The sequence below is a fragment of the Leucoraja erinacea genome, chromosome 7, assembly GCF_028641065.1.
Source record: "Leucoraja erinacea ecotype New England chromosome 7, Leri_hhj_1, whole genome shotgun sequence".
NCBI lineage: Eukaryota > Metazoa > Chordata > Chondrichthyes > Rajiformes > Rajidae > Leucoraja > Leucoraja erinaceus.
Genome location: NC_073383.1, coordinates 71,845,578 through 71,861,487, shown reverse-complemented (window position 1 = coordinate 71,861,487; position 15,910 = coordinate 71,845,578). Strand labels below are relative to the sequence as shown.

Sequence of the window (15,910 nt, the reverse complement as noted above, 5' to 3'; positions counted from 1 at the left end):
AATATCAGTGTCTTTTAATTGCACATATATTCTCTTTTATTCTATTCCACAAACATCAAAAATATTTCAACTACATAGATTTAAATTTATTAGAACTTAAATTTAGGAGGCAACAGGGTTGTAGCTCATTGAACCTGTGGCCCCCTAAATCCCAATTTTTTTCTGTAGCCCCCCCTGAAATTTGCCATGGCCCCTTTGGGGCCATATGGGCCCAGGTTGGGAATCACTGATCTATTCTACATTTCCCTTGATTCTCATTCCCTTTGTCCTGTTTTAACACCTTATACTTCCTTATCTCTGTATCCCTCTCCATTGACATCATTCTCGACCCGAAAAGTCACCCATTCCTTCTTTCCAGAGACGCTGCCTGTCCTGCTGAGTTACACCAGCATTTTTTGTCTATCTTAGATTTTTTTAAAGTTTAGTTTAATTTACAGATACATTGCGGAAACAGGCCCTTTGGCCCACAGAGTCCTCACCGACCAGCAATCCTCGCTTTTTTAATCTTACATGGACAAGTCTGTTCTGCCTGTTAGATCCCACAATCTGACCATTATCAATGCATTACATTGTCCTAACAACTACCATTAAACCACCTTGTCTTAGTTTAGTTTAATTCAGTTTCATTTAGAGATACAGCGTGGAAACAGGCCCTGCAGCCCTATGACTCCACACCGACCAGTGATCCCCACACATTAACACTATCCTACACATACTTGAGACAATTTTTTTAACATTTACCAAGCCAATTAGCCTTTGGAGTGTGGGAGGAAACCAGAACTCATAGAGAAACCCATGCCGGTCACGGGGAGAACGTACAAACTCCATACAGACAGCACCCATTGTCAGGATTGAACCTGGGTCTCTGATGATGCAAGGCAGCAACTCTACCGCTGTGCCACCGTGCAGCCTGTTGCATTATAGGTAAAATACGTAACATATTCTTTGTACCATATATTGTGTTAGCAAACTACCCCAAGCAAAATGTACAAAAACATCTTCAGCTCATAAATAAGACATAAAATTCCGGAATAACTCAGCGGGTCATGCAGAATCCCTGGAGAACGTTCCTGGAGAACGTTCCAGAATCCCTGGAGAACGTGGAGAGATGACATTTCAGGTCGGGTTCCTACTTCATTCTGAAGATCTGAAACGCCACCTATTCATATTCTCCGGGGTTGCTGCCTGACCCATTGAGTTACTCCAGCATTTTGTGTCTTTCCTTGGTAAACCAGCAACTGCAGTTCCTTCTTTCTACATTTAGCTCATTGTGTGGCAGTTTTAGATGGTTGGTCATTATTTCCAGTCAAAAGCTAAACCAAAACTACCAATGCACAAAATGACTTCTATACCCTTCAATAGTACACCTGTTTATTTTATTCTAAGTCACAGTTAAATCTTACAATGTTTGGTGCAAAGCACTATACATAAAACATGATCAACCAAGGTCATCTCTGTTCATTGCTATATTTCAGTAGTAAAAATGGATGTTTCAAATTTCTATTTTATTGTGTCTCATCTTAGATTTCATATTATAGAATATTAAATGCACATGTTTATCTGCAAGATGCCTGCACTTCAGATTACTGAAATCCTGTTGTAAAAATGCATCTCTATAAATGATTAAAAAAAAGACAACTGGAAATTGAATTGCAGTTTTTTTTAAGACATCAGTTTGTAAGTTCATAATTACTAGAAACCGAATTAGGTAATTCAGCTCATAAAATCGACTCCGCCATTTAATCATGGCTGATCTAAATTTCTCTCTCAACCCCATTCTCCTGCCTTCTCCCTCTGTCACCCGTATTAATCAAGAATCTGTCAATCTCTGCCTTAAAAATATCCACTGACTTGGCCTCCACAGCCATCAATGGTGATTAATTTTACAGATTCACCACCCTCTGACTAAAGACATTCCTCCTCATCTTCTTTCTGAAGGTACGTCCTTTAATTCTGAGGCTTTGGCCTCTGATCCTAGAAACTCCCACTAGTGGAAACATCCTCTCCACATTCACTCTGAAGGGCCAGTCCCACTTAGGCTATTTTTAGGCGACTGCCGGCGACTGTCATAGTCGTAGCAGGTCGGCGAAAAAATGGGGACTGGTACCCCCCTTCGACATAAAATTTGAAAACAACAAAAAATAACCAAAGTCAGCACCGGCAACAACCTACGTCACCTGGTGACAACTACGACAGCACCTACACCAGGACAAGTCAAGCTACACTCATTGGCGTCAGGCCCACTGTCATTGACTGTCTCCAAAAATGTTTCAACATGTTAAAAATCCAGCGGTGACCAGAAAGAAGCTGCGACTCTTTGGGCGACTGAGTAGGCTACTCACGACCATACAGGCGACATCCGACGACCATAGTCGCCTGAAGTCGCCTACAAAATGCCCTAAGTGGGACAGGCCCTTATCCAGGCCTCTATTCGGTAGGTTTCAATGATTGCCCCCTCATCCTTCTAAACTACTCGTACTTTTTAGGACAATTCTATGCACAGAAAGATAACAATTAAATGAGAGGGAGAGGAACATCATCAAAACTTATAAGATATTCATTCACTGACACTAGGAGCATATATCTTGAAGTCAAGAATGTTGTTAAATTTTGTCCCAATAATGGATGTTTTTGGGACAGCAATGGATAGATAGTTGACAGGAAATGGTGGATTCAAATTGTTATTGTTAATATGTTCACTATCGTTACTTTTACTTCCTTGAGCTGTTTTTTCTATTTAAGTTTGCTTGCTCAGTGAAATACAAAGCTGGCAATAGGGCTTATGAGATTATGTTTAAGAAGGAACTGCAGATGCTGGAAAATCGAAGGTACACAAAAAAGCTGGAGAAACTCAGCGCGTGCAGTAGCATCTATGGAGCGAAGGAAATAGGCAACGTTTCGGGCCAAAACCCTTCTTCAGATCATCGGAAGATGAGGGATGACCCGGTAGAAGTATTTAAACTGGTGAGAGGTACAGAGAGGGCAGATTATAAGAACATTATTTTTCCCAGGGTGGTAATATCAAAGACTAGAGGGCAAAGCTGGAAGATGAAAGGGACAAAGTTTAAAGGAGATGTGCGTGCAAGTTTTATTGCACAATGGGTTCTGAGGGGCTTGGAATGTACTGTCGAGGTTGGTGGTCGAAACAGGTATAACAGTTGCATTTAACAAGCTTTTAAATAGGCGTGTGTTGGGAATGGAGGGGTTTGGGTCATGTGCAGACAGATGAGATCAGTTTGGCTTGGCATCATGTTCAACAGAGACATTGTAGTCAGAGAGACTGTTCCTGTGCTGTACTTTTCTAGGTAGGAAGGAACTGCAGATGCCGGTTTCAACCGAAGATAGACACAAAATCCTGGAGTAACTCAGCGCGACAGGCAGCATCTCTGGAGAGAAGGAATGGGTGACTTTTCAGGGTCTGAAGAAGGATCTCGACCCAAAACGTCACCCATTCCTTCTCTCCAAAGGTGCTGCCTGTCCCACTGAGTTACTCCAGCATTTTGTGTCTATCCGTTCTTTTCTACGTTCGTTGTTCCATGGATTCCCAGTTTGAATTAATTAGTGTTCTGCTAATATCATGTTAAATACAATGTAATCATAGTCTTGAATCATGAACTTGGAAGACCCTTGGCATATGTCACTTGTCTGAAAGCCATTAGTATTCTTTATTCAAGGTTAAGCATTCTGCCCTATCACTGTAGCATAGAAAATTGATCTGCTTCATTGCTCTGAGTGTGAAACTCAATTTACACTAAATGCATTTTCTGCTTTAATGCATTTATTTTTCTTGTGGAATTAATAACCTTGGGCATGTAAATAAGTGTAGGATTCTTTCAGTGGGGTAATGCCTGATAATTAAAAGCATGATTCATGAAGAAAAACATCCCTACATTTGAAAATTATTCCCATTTCTATATTGAATCTGGAATTATCGGTTCATAGAGTCGTAGAGTGATACAATGTGGAAACAGGCCCTACGGCACAACCTGCCTACACCGGCCAACATGCCCCAGCTGCACTAGCCTCACCTGCCTGCATTTGGTCCATATTTTGGGCCACGTTCCTCCCGTCGGAGTGGCCCAGCCCGAGGGAGGAACGGCACTCCCGTCGGAGTGGCCCAGCCCGAGGGAGGAACGGTACTCCCGCTGGAGTGGCCCAGCCCGAGGGAGGAACGGCACTCCCGTCGGAGTGGCCCAGCCTGAGGGAGGAACGGTACTCACGTGAGGGCGATCCGGTCCGGGGGCTGGGACGGTGCTCCGGTGGCTGGGACGACGTTCTGGCGGCGGTGTCCAGAGTCCTGGGTTCAGCCGCGGGCAGGCGGCTGCGTGTACTGGACTGGAGGTGCGGCGGCTTCGACCACCCCGGGCCGCAGTGTTTGAACCGGCCCGTTCGCGGGGTTCGGTGAGCTGCGGGACTGTTTATACCATCGCCCGGTGGGGAATCGCCTCAGCGCAGAGGGAGCAGAGGGAGAGACTGCAACCCTAAGATTTTTGCCTCCACCACAGTGAGGAGGTGTTTGGAGGACTCACTGTGGTGGAAGTTAATTTGTGTTTATTGTTGTTATTATTGTATCATTGTATGTATGACCCGTAAGGTCTGAATGACAATAAAGGAAATTCAATTCAATTCAATATTCCTCCAAACCTGTCCTATCCATGTACCTGTCTGTTTCTTTAATGTTGGGATAGTTCCTGCCTCAACTACCTCCTCTGGCATCTTGTTCTACACATCCACCACCATGCGGCAGTGGTGCAGCAGTAGAGTTGCTGTCTTGCAGCCACAGAGACCCCGAATTCTACCCTGACTATGGACGCTGTCTGTATGGAGTTTGATGTTCTCTCTGTGGCCGTGTGGGTTTTCTCTGGGTGCCCCAGTTTCTTCCCATGTTCCGAAAACGTGCAGGTTTGTAGGTTAATTAAGAAATCCACTCCAGACAGGTTCAGTATCTCTAAACTAAACTAATCTAAACTAAAGTTCATCTGGAAACTCATCGGGGACTGATTCAGTCATCTATCTATCTACTACATTCATGTCCACGGGAAAGTAAAATTGGAAAAGGAGACTCCCGTTTATTTGAAACGAAAACTTGCAAGTGGGAGAAATGGAGAGAGCAGTGCCTCTGTTGAAAGAGGAAGACCTCAGTAAAGAATTCACTACAGGAAGAATTGCGGCACAGTGGCGCAGCGGGAGAGTTGCTGCCTATCAGCACCAGATACCCAGGTTCGATCCCGACTGTAGGCACTGTTTCTAAGTAAATACACTCTTCTCAAGCTTACCCCATAGTCTAGTTCAGTCAAAAACACCGCGTTAAGCACTGGACTGACTAAACTTTATTTTTAGATTGAACTGCAAATTCCCCTATACGATACCTAAACCACCATGGGGTTGATCCTTGTCACTGCCTGGCCAAGCCCTTCAGCCTCGTGCAAGCACACACACTCCAAAAGGTCTCCAAACGTCGACTAAGATGGAGCAGGTCCCAAGCGTTCAATCCTCCATCTGTGCATTATTGACAGTCGTTTCTTGGATCTCGATCTAAGATGGAGCCTGCCAGGGCTTACCTTTTATCAGAAAACAACAGGGTAACCCTTGCAACATTATTTACCAATTGAGGGGCCATCTCGAAAGTCCATAACACATTTTTTTCCCCTTAGTCCAACTCGTACCATAACCCTCCATTCCCTTCTCATCCATATGCCTATCCAGTACATCTGTGCCTCCTATTGACAGTTCTCCCAAGACCCCCTCATATACCCCTAGAGTCTCCCATACATGTCCTCTTGTTTCTTGGAAAAGAAGCTTCTGGAAGAAAGCCAACTAACTATCTCTGAATAATGCAACATTTACCCTGGAACTCAAATTTGGCGACAATCCTGCCAGGGGTCTTGCCTTGTACACATTACTTCCCAGCTTCTATACTCAGACCATTTATCAGGCAGCATACCAAAAGCTTTCTTTAGGGTAACTGCCTCCCTGCAACATTCTTCAATTTACCATTTACCATGTACGTCCTATTTGATTTGTCCTGCCAAGGTGTAGCACCTCACATTTATCAGCATTAAACTCCATCTGCCATCTTTCAGCCCATTTTTCCAAATGGCCTAAATCACTCTTTTGCAACAATCCAATCAAACTAATGCATTCACAATACTTTGGAGGTCCTCTGCAAGAATCTCATTCATACTGACAATTGAAAAGATACATTTCTTATCTGCAACATTGATCTGGGACCTAGACTTCCTGGCACCAGTCAGCAGCTTGTGGCTTTTATACAAAGAAACACAGACTTGACCAAAATGGCCTTGCGATGCATGGATCCTCTGCTAATTTTTGGTTCTATTCCTGCTCCATTTTGGCCAGGATTCACATGTACAGAGTTTGTACGTTCTCCCTGTCACCAAGTGGGTTTTCTCATGGTATCCCGGTTTCCTCCAATATTCCAGAGAACGTGCAGGTTTGTGGGTTAATTGGCTTCTGTATGCGTGTAGGATAGGACTAGTGTATGGGTCATCGCTGGTCAGTGTGGACTCAATAGGCTGAAGGGCCTGTTTCCATGCTGTATCTCTGAACTAAACTAAACTAATCAGATGTGTTCAGTTTAGAGATACAGCATGGAAACAGGCCTTTAGGCCCACTGTGTCCACGCCGGCCATCAATCACCCATACACAAAGTTGGTCTACATGTGAGGGGCAATTGACAAAATCCAATTAACCTACGCTTACATTTGGGATGTGGGAGGAAACAGGTGCAGCCAGAGTAAACCCACGAGGCCGCAGGGAGTATGTGCAACCTCCACACAGAGAGCACCCGAGGTCAGGATCGAACCTGGGTTTCTGGCGCTGTGATGCAGCAGCTCTCATCAATGACAACACCCACCCAGCACACAAACTGTTCACCCTCCTACCATCCGGCAAGCGCTACCGCAGCATGCGGAGCAAAACCACCAGATTCAAAAATAGCCTTTTCCTCTCAGGCCATCAGACTACTCAACACACTCAAGAAAATTCCATGAACATTACACAAACTAAGACCAATTGACTGTCAAAATAACTTTAATTCAATGTCTGCAGTATGCCATTTGCACTTTTCTATATTGCACCTTTTATTATTGCACCTTAATAAGATACCTCAAAATTTAACTACACTCTGGCACACTGTGAATATTTTATATAATGTATATGTCCTGTCTATTTTTATTGGTATATAGTCTGCCTGTGTTATAAATATTACTTGCACATTTGGAGTATGGGGAAACGCAATTTCAATCCTCTGTGTAACCACTTGTTGCATTATTTGAATTGACAATAAAGTTTACTTTACACTTTACTTTACTACTTACTTTACTCTCCCAGCTGTGCCACCGTGTCGACCTAGTGGGTGGCCTCGGTTCAGGGCCTGTATTTCTGAAGAATAATGCCATGGACTTTGAGTATAAGGGAGAAGGCACAATAATGGGGTTGAGAGGGAAAGATACATCAGCCATGATTGAATGGCGGAGTAGACCTGATGGGCCAAATGGCCTATTTTTGTTTCTAAAACCCATTAACTTTTGAAGCTTCCCAGAGCCTTTGCTGTCTTCTCTGAGTTGCACCTGTATCAGTGCCTTATTTACCTTTACAAGCATCAAACAGTAAAATTTAATTATTAGCCACAAGGAAATGCAAATCTTGCAATCTTGAAATCTTGCCTAGAACACAAATTACTGGATTAATTTAGCAGGTCAGCCAGCATCTCTAGAGGACATGCATAGGCAATATTTCAGGTCAGGACACTTTTTCAGACTATATTCAAATTATATTACTGATAGTTCATATCATGGTTAATATAACTATTAACATCGTTCCGAAAGCTCTTCTACTGGATTGAATGAGTGTTATTTCTATGGGAGATCTATGGGATTTATGCAATATGTATTGCGCATTGATATTGCATTTAAGGTCAAGAGTCATAATAAAAAATCATGAAGCAGGCCCTTTGGCCCAACTTCCCCATGCCGACCAACATGCCCCATGTACACTAGTCCCACCTGCCTGTATTTGGCCCATATCCCTCTAAACCTATCCTACCCATGTACTTGTCTAAATTTGTAAGTTCGGGTGACATAGTGGCGCAGCGGTAGACCTGCTGCCTTGCAACGCCAGAGACCCGGGTTCGATCCTGACTACGGGTGCTTGTCTGCACGGAGTTTGTACGTTCTCCTCATGACCTGCGTGGGTTTTCTCCGGGATCTCCCGTTTCTTCCCACACTCCAAACACATACAGATTGGTCGGTTAATTGGCCTGGTACAATTGTAAATGTTCCCTCGTATGTGTAGGACAATGTCAATGTGCGGGGATCGTGGGTGGGCGTGGATTCTGTGGGCCGAAGGGGCCTGTTTCCACGCTGTATCTATAAAACTAAAACTGAATACTAAAGTGTACACATATATTCACATACATACACTAACACGCAGATATATTGAATCTAATGAGGCAAAGAATAAAGGAAAAACAAGTTAAATAGAAACTGTAAAAGTAATTCCTCTTTTGACCCTTTTAATCGATGAATAGTTTTGTGCTGCAGTTTTTTTCATTATTTTTGTTGATGTTAAAGCAGTTAAATTCTAGGAGCCTTTAGTGCAACAAATGCAGATTTATTTTCTTTTTGATTTGCTTCACAGCTCTGTACGGACTATTGGCAAAGGACCCATTTCTAGATTATTATATCATTAAAATTAGATAACAGTAAGAGGCAAACAGCAGCCAGCACCATCCAGCATGTGGCTCTTGATTAACAAGCCAACTCATCTTGCAGCCTGTGATGAGAAGTCCCATGTTATATAATGTGACAATAGAGGGCAGATAGATTGAACAGCAGCGGCAGACAAGCCGGTGACTTCTGTGACACACAAGAGCTTTCACAGTAGGTGCTCTTTGTTCAGCAATCCCAGCAGTGGCTTTGTGCAGGAAGGAACTGCAGGTGCTGGTTTACAACGAAGATAGACACAAAATGCTGGAGTAACTCAACGGGTCAGGTGGAGAGAAGGAAGGGTTGACGTTTCGGGTCGAGACCCTTCTTCAGACTAGAGTCAGGGGAAAGGGAAATGAGAGCTACAGATGATGATGTAGAGAGATGTATTGTAGAACAAATGACTGAAAGATATGCAAAAAAGGAAACGAGGCATTGTTAGCTGTTTGCTAGGAGTGGGTGGCGTTTCGAGCGGAGACCCTTCTTCAGACTGACAGTCAGGGGAGAGGGAAACTAGTGATGAGGAAGCGTAAGGTGTGAAAACAAAAGGTCAAAGAGACAATGATCAAGGAAATGTAGAATGGAGACAAAAATGCTGGAGAAACTCAGCGGGTGAGGCAGCATCTACGGAGCAAAGGATATAGGCGACGTTTCGGGTTGAGACCTTCAGGGGCTCAACCCGAAACGTCGCCTATTTCCTTTGCTCCATAGATGCTGCCTCACCCACTGAATTTCTCCAGCATTTTTGTCTACCTTCGATTTTCCAGCATCTGCAGTTCCTTCTTAAACAAGGAAATGTAGAATGGTTCATTGTTGGCTGAGGAGAAGGTTGACAGCGAGGCATATAAAATTTTAAATTAATCAGGAGGACAGTGAAACTATTCAGAGAACTAGGATGGGGTGGGACGGAGAGAGAGGAAAAGCATGGGTTACTTGAAGTTAGAGAAATCAACTTTATATTGCTGGGCTGTAAGCTGCCCAGGCAAAATGTGAGGTGCTGATTTTGTTGGAGGGGAGGGAGGTGGAGTATATAGTACAAGTGCTTTTCATCTGCGGATAACATGCAGCTAGAGGCATACTTCCCGCTGCCTCGGCAAGGCCAGCAGCATAATCAAGGACGAGTCGTACCCTGGCCACTCCCTCTTCTACCCTCTCCCATCAGGCAAAAGGTTATAGAAGTGTGAAAACGCACACCACCAGATTCGGGGACAGTTTCTTCCCAGCTGGTAACTGAATCATCCTATCAGAACCAGAGAGAAGCGTTGAACTACTATCTACCTCTTTGATGACCATCGGACTATCCTCGATCGGACTTTGCTGGCTTTACCTTGCACTAATCATTATTCCCTTACCATGTATCTATACAGTGTGAATGGATCGATTGTAATCATGTATTGTCTTTCTGCTGACTGGATAGCACACAACAAAAGCCTGTAACTGTACCTCGGTACATGTTACAATAAACTGATAAGCACCACAATTGATAATATTTAAAAAACTGCAGATGCTGGAAATCCAAATTAAAATAGTGAAAGATCATCGACCTGAAACATTAACTATGTTCCTCTCCCAACAAATATAGCCATCTATAAACTATCTTCCGCATTTTCATCAATGTGGTTTGTGAAGGATTTGTTGAGCATCTGATGTGCAATCAAACAGCAAAGAGCCTAAATTACATTATCTGCCTGCTCTAAACATGTACATGGTCAAAATATAATTCTTTGTGACTTTAATCACTTTGTAAAGGAAAACAAATTGATTCATTGGACTTATGCTGCAATAAAGTCTCATCTTCTTACCATGTTGAAACTAATTTAATCTCACTTATGTGTCGGGCATAACACTTCAGAAGCACTCACGTTGTGAACAGCCTCCAAGAACAATATGCAGCCTTGATGCATTCATTTTCCTGATGGCATTCCGCTACGTAGCTCGTTTCCATGCGGCAGTATGATCAATGCACAGAAGATTTAGTTTAGAGAAACATCGAGGAAACAGCCCACCGAGTCCGCACCGACCAGCGATCCCCGCACATTAACACTATCCTACACACACTAGGGACAATATACACTTTTACCAAGGCAATTAATCTACAAACCTGTATGTCTTTGGAGTGTGGGAGGAAACCGGAGATCACTGAGAAAACCCGCGCAGGCCACGGGGAGAACGTACAAACTCTGTACAGATATCACCCATAGTCTGGCGCTGCAAGCTCAGTAAGGCAGCAGCTCTACCACTGTGCCACCGTGCAGCCCTAAATGATTTACAAGGATGTTTCAAGGATTTGAGAATCTGAGCTACAGGGAAAGGTTGGGCAGGCTCAGACTTTATTCCTTGGAGCACAGGGGGATGAGGGATGTTCTTATAGAGGTGAAAAAGATCACGAGGGGTATAAATACGGTAAATACACAATCTATTACCCAAATTAGGGAAATCAAGAACCAGGCGGCATGGCTTTAAGGGGAGAGTAGAAAAAAATTAATGAGTACCTGGGGGGCAATTTTTCCACACAGTGAGTATATGGAATGAGCTGCCAGAGGATGTAGTTGAGGCAGATAGTATAACAACATTTAAAATATATTTGGACAGGTACATGGATAGGAAGGATTTACCGGGATGTCTGTCAAATGCAGGCAGATGAGATTATTGTAGAAGGGGCATCTTGGTCGGCGTGGGTAGGTTGGGCCGAAGGGTCTGTTTCCCCTCTGTAATACTCTATGTAATACCTTGTAATACTAAATGTTGCACCCTTTAATTCAAGAAACCGTCTGAAATTGGTCTTGTTCTTTCAACTCAGATACTAACAAATTTAACAATACTTCACTGGATTCACAAGAAACTGCAGATGCCGGAATCCTGATCAAATACCAAAGTGCCGTGGAAACTCAGTGTGTCAGGCAGCATCCTTGGAGGGAATAGACAGACAACATTTTGGCTCCCATCCCAAAAATGTCACCTGTGCATTCCTTTCACATATGCTGCCCGACCCACTGAGTTCCTCCAGCATCTTGTCTTTTCCTTAACAATACATCAATCAACATTTCGAATTGACAAGGGAAAAAAAACAAATATCACAGAAACTGTGATGAACGTCTCTGACATGCAATTATTCTGTATCGCTGGCTCAATATTATTCTGCGGGGCAAACAACTTGCCCCACATTAGAGAGTCAATGTAAATTAATTTAAAGCACTGAACCAGTTTGATCTGTTGAGCAAAAGAAACCCAACATTGTAAGCCGACTGCGCCATTGGAGAGTTGAACTATTTTTAAATGCATCCACTGGCAACAGATAACAAATCCAGGAGTAGCTCAAAATATCAGCTTTCCCAAGACCCGCCAGCCACGTTTAAAAGAAAATAGTTGATTATTTTTCCGATAGCTCAGCAAGAGAAGATTGCAAACATCTATGCCTCCAAGCATCTTCAGGAAACAAAACCATGAAATGTAACAGAAACACATGCCCCTCAGTGATTATAGTGAGGCTATTGTTATCAGTCGCAAGGGTGCCCTGTGTTCATCTTCAATATTACCTCCCTGATGACTGGGTTGGAGTTTATTGAATAAAATCCAGAAGGATGCAATCCATGGCCTCTGGTACTGTGTACATTCTGCTACGTGTAGAAAGAGAACTGCAGATGCTGGTTTACACCGAATACTACTGGGGCAACTCAGCGGGTCAGGTAGCATCTCTGAAGAAAAGGAATAGCTGACGTTTCTGGTCGATACCTTTCATCAGACTGGCATGTCGGACTTCTGTGACGCCAGCCTTATTCAGTTCTTTGACCACTTTGACCTATATCAATCCTCATTCTCCATAACAAAAAAGACACAAAGTGCTGAAGTGTCTCAGCGGGTCAGCAATACCCCTGGACAACATGGATAGATGTACCGATTGTACATATGCACAAATTTACAGAAGCCAAGTAAACTGCAAACCCGCACGTCTTTGGAATGTGGGAGGACACCAGAGCACCTGGAGAAAACCCATGCGATCATACGGGGAACGTATGATCGCGGTACAGACAGCACCCAAGGTCCAGATCAAACTCGGGTCTCTGGCGCTGTAAGGCAACTTCTAGGGGAGGATGGTGGCACAGCGATAGAGTTGCTGCGTCACAGCGCCGGGTTTGATCCTGACACGGGTTTGATCCTGACTATGGGTGCTTGTATGTACGGAGTTTGTACCTTCTCCCCGTGATCTGTGCGGGTTTTCCCTGGGAGCTCCGGTTTCCTCTCACACTCCAAAGAGGTACAGGTTTGTAGGCTTGGTAAAATCATAAACTGTGAAGATGTGGATTACTGACATGTCTGAGACATTACATTTAGAAAATATTAGGCTTGTTTTGGCTGATAAAGTAGACCAATTCTCCAAAACATGGTCTCCTTTCACTGAATTTCTTCAACAACAGAATGGTTGAACACAAATTTTAAACCGATGCTTGCGACGGTTGAGCAGGGAGGGGAAGGACAGTAGGGCATATCACCGTTTTTTTTTTCTTTTTCGTTCCTTTCTCTTTATATGTAGCCCCGCTGCAGTGGCAGCAGCCTGTCAGCAGCTCGTTAGTTTTTTCAACTTTTTTTATTTTTTTAGTATCTTTTAAAGTATGTTTTTTAATGTTTCCCTGTATGTCTTGTGTGGTGGGTGGCGTGGGGGGGGTGAGGGGGAAACCGCTTTGGTCGCCTCCTCCACGGAGAGGCGACTTTTTCCAGGTCGCCTCCCCCGTGGCCTAACAGCAAGGATCGACGCGGCCTTTCCCGGAGACACGCCCGGGGCTTCAGCGGCGGGCGCAGCGTGGACTCTCGGCGTGGAGCGGGCGAGCCCTCGCTGGGGCTCGCTGGAGGGGAGTGCTCCGTTTCGCTGGCCAGGGGCAGCCAGCAGCCTGAAGCCGCGGTCTGCAGAGTTCCAGCTGGCGCGGCGTCTACAGCCCGGGATCCCTCGTGGGGGACCCGGGGGAAGAAGAAGCCATCACTGCCGGCCCGCGGCCAACTTCTACCGCGGGGCCGGCATGGACTTACCATCACCCCTGGAGGGGAGCTTCGACCATCGGCCCTGCGGTCTGCGGTGCTTCTGGCTGCGGCGCGGCGGGAACCTTAAATCTTCGACCGCCGGCCTGCGGCCTACACCAGCCTGAAGCCGCGGTCTCCGGTGGGGAAGAGCCGATCCTGGACTTACCTTGACTTTGACTTTGTCCCTTACCATCTGGACGCCCGCAGCAACGGCTGCGGAGGTGGAGGTCCCGACCACGGGGGAAAATGGAGGAGGTCTGGCCAAGCTCTGTGCCTTCCACCACAGTGATGAATGCTGTGGTGGATATTTGTGTTACATTTTTATTGTGGTTGTGTGTTCTTTATTATTGTACCGCTGCTGACAACCCAATTACCACCGACCCTGGTTGTGTGGTAAATAAAATTCTATCTATCTATCTATCTATCTATCTATCTATCTATCTATCTATCTATCTATCTATCTATCTATCTATCTATCTATCTATCTATCTATCTATCTATCTTTTCTTCTCGTACTGCTTTGGTAGTTCAGGGGTCTTTTCTTCTCTCTCTTTTGCATTCTCCTTCTTTTTCTTCAATATTTCCATTTTCTTTTTTTATTTATGTATTAATTTATAAAATGTTAAAAATTAAGCTGTACAAAAATTGTATAACTCATGCCGATTGCTTTACTCTTGTACAATTGCTTCTAGTAAACTAAATTTAATTTTTTTTTTTTAAATCATAAATTGCCGGTCTCGGTGGGCTGATGGGCATGTACTCGCTCTGTACCTCGAAAGTCAACTAAACTAAATTCTACCGCTGCACCACTGTTTCACCCTCTGCACCACTGTGTCGCCTTAGTAAAGACTATAAAAGAGAAACAGGATCTCACATAAATATAGCTCCTTTCACTACCTGTGGAAAATCCAATGAATTTGACAACCGATCAATTTCTTCTGGACTACTGAGTCTGTTACAGTGCAGCAAACATGACAGCTAATCTTCCCTCTAAGCTACCTCAAATCTGATATTAAGCAACATGTTTCAGCACAGGTGAATGGCAGTCAAGTATTGGCCAGGCCCAGGGATATTTTACGTCCACGAGAGAACAAATGTAGTCATATTTTTATGTTACATCTCAAAGACGCGCCTTCCATCAATGTGGCATTCTCATATTGTAGCTGTAGACATGGCTGCTTTTCTGGAATGGGACAAACTTTCATCAGTTCTGGTCAACTTTCAAGCAGCAACAGTGAGGGTTTGCATTCCACAACATTCCACACCTCCGGCGAAGAAGTTACAGTACACTTAGTTGAGTTTGGTTTTGTTTAGTTTGGAGATACAGCGCAGAAACAGACCCTTCGGCCCACCGAGTCCGCACTGACCAGGGATCCCCATACACTAACATTATCCTCCACACAATAGGGATGATTTATAGACCAAGCCAATTAACCTAGGAACCTGTACGTCTTTGGAGTGTGGGAGGAAATCGAAGATCTTAGAGACATCCATGCAGTCACGGGGAGAACGTACAAACTCCATACACACGGCAACCATGGTTGGGGTCGAACCCGGGTCTCTGGTGCTGCAAGCACTGTAAGGCAGCAACTCTACCACTACTCCACTGTGATAATATATGATGATGATGATCAAGTTCACATTTTTTGTCGCATGCACCAATTAAGGTACAGTGATACTTGAGTCACCATACGCCCGTACAAATAAAAGAACACAATGCACGATAGAAGTTAACTTAAACATCCAATACAGTGATCACTGTGATGGAAGGCAAGATGATATATGGTACTGCAGAAGGATTGGACCAAGTAACCCTTGCTTTCCCTCTCTAATAATAATAATAATAATACATTTTATTTGAGGGCGCCTTTCAAAAGACTCAAGGACACCTTACCGAAATTAACAAGAGTAAAATAAAACATATAATCGGAATAAAATAAATAATAAAGACATCACCAATACACAAATTAAAGACAGAATTCGATCCAAAGACAAAAAATCAAAAACACAATGAAAAGAGAGATCTTGGACACAAACTTAAATATTCACTTGCATACAAAAATCATCCCCCCCCCACAATGGTTACCACTGTGGGGGAAGGCACAATGTCCAGTCCCCATCTCTCTCTGTTCCTCCCCCACCCTGCTTCTCCGAACAGTTTCACTGTC

At 44.0% G+C, this 15,910-nt stretch overlaps 1 protein-coding gene across 1 annotated transcript in view; it reads right to left on the bottom strand.

Annotated features, from left to right (window-relative positions):
• LOC129699106 (contactin-associated protein-like 5) overlaps window positions 1–15,910 on the bottom strand; it is a 682,034-nt gene that overhangs the window by 199,140 nt on the left and 466,984 nt on the right. The gene's annotated exons all lie outside the window — the stretch shown is intronic.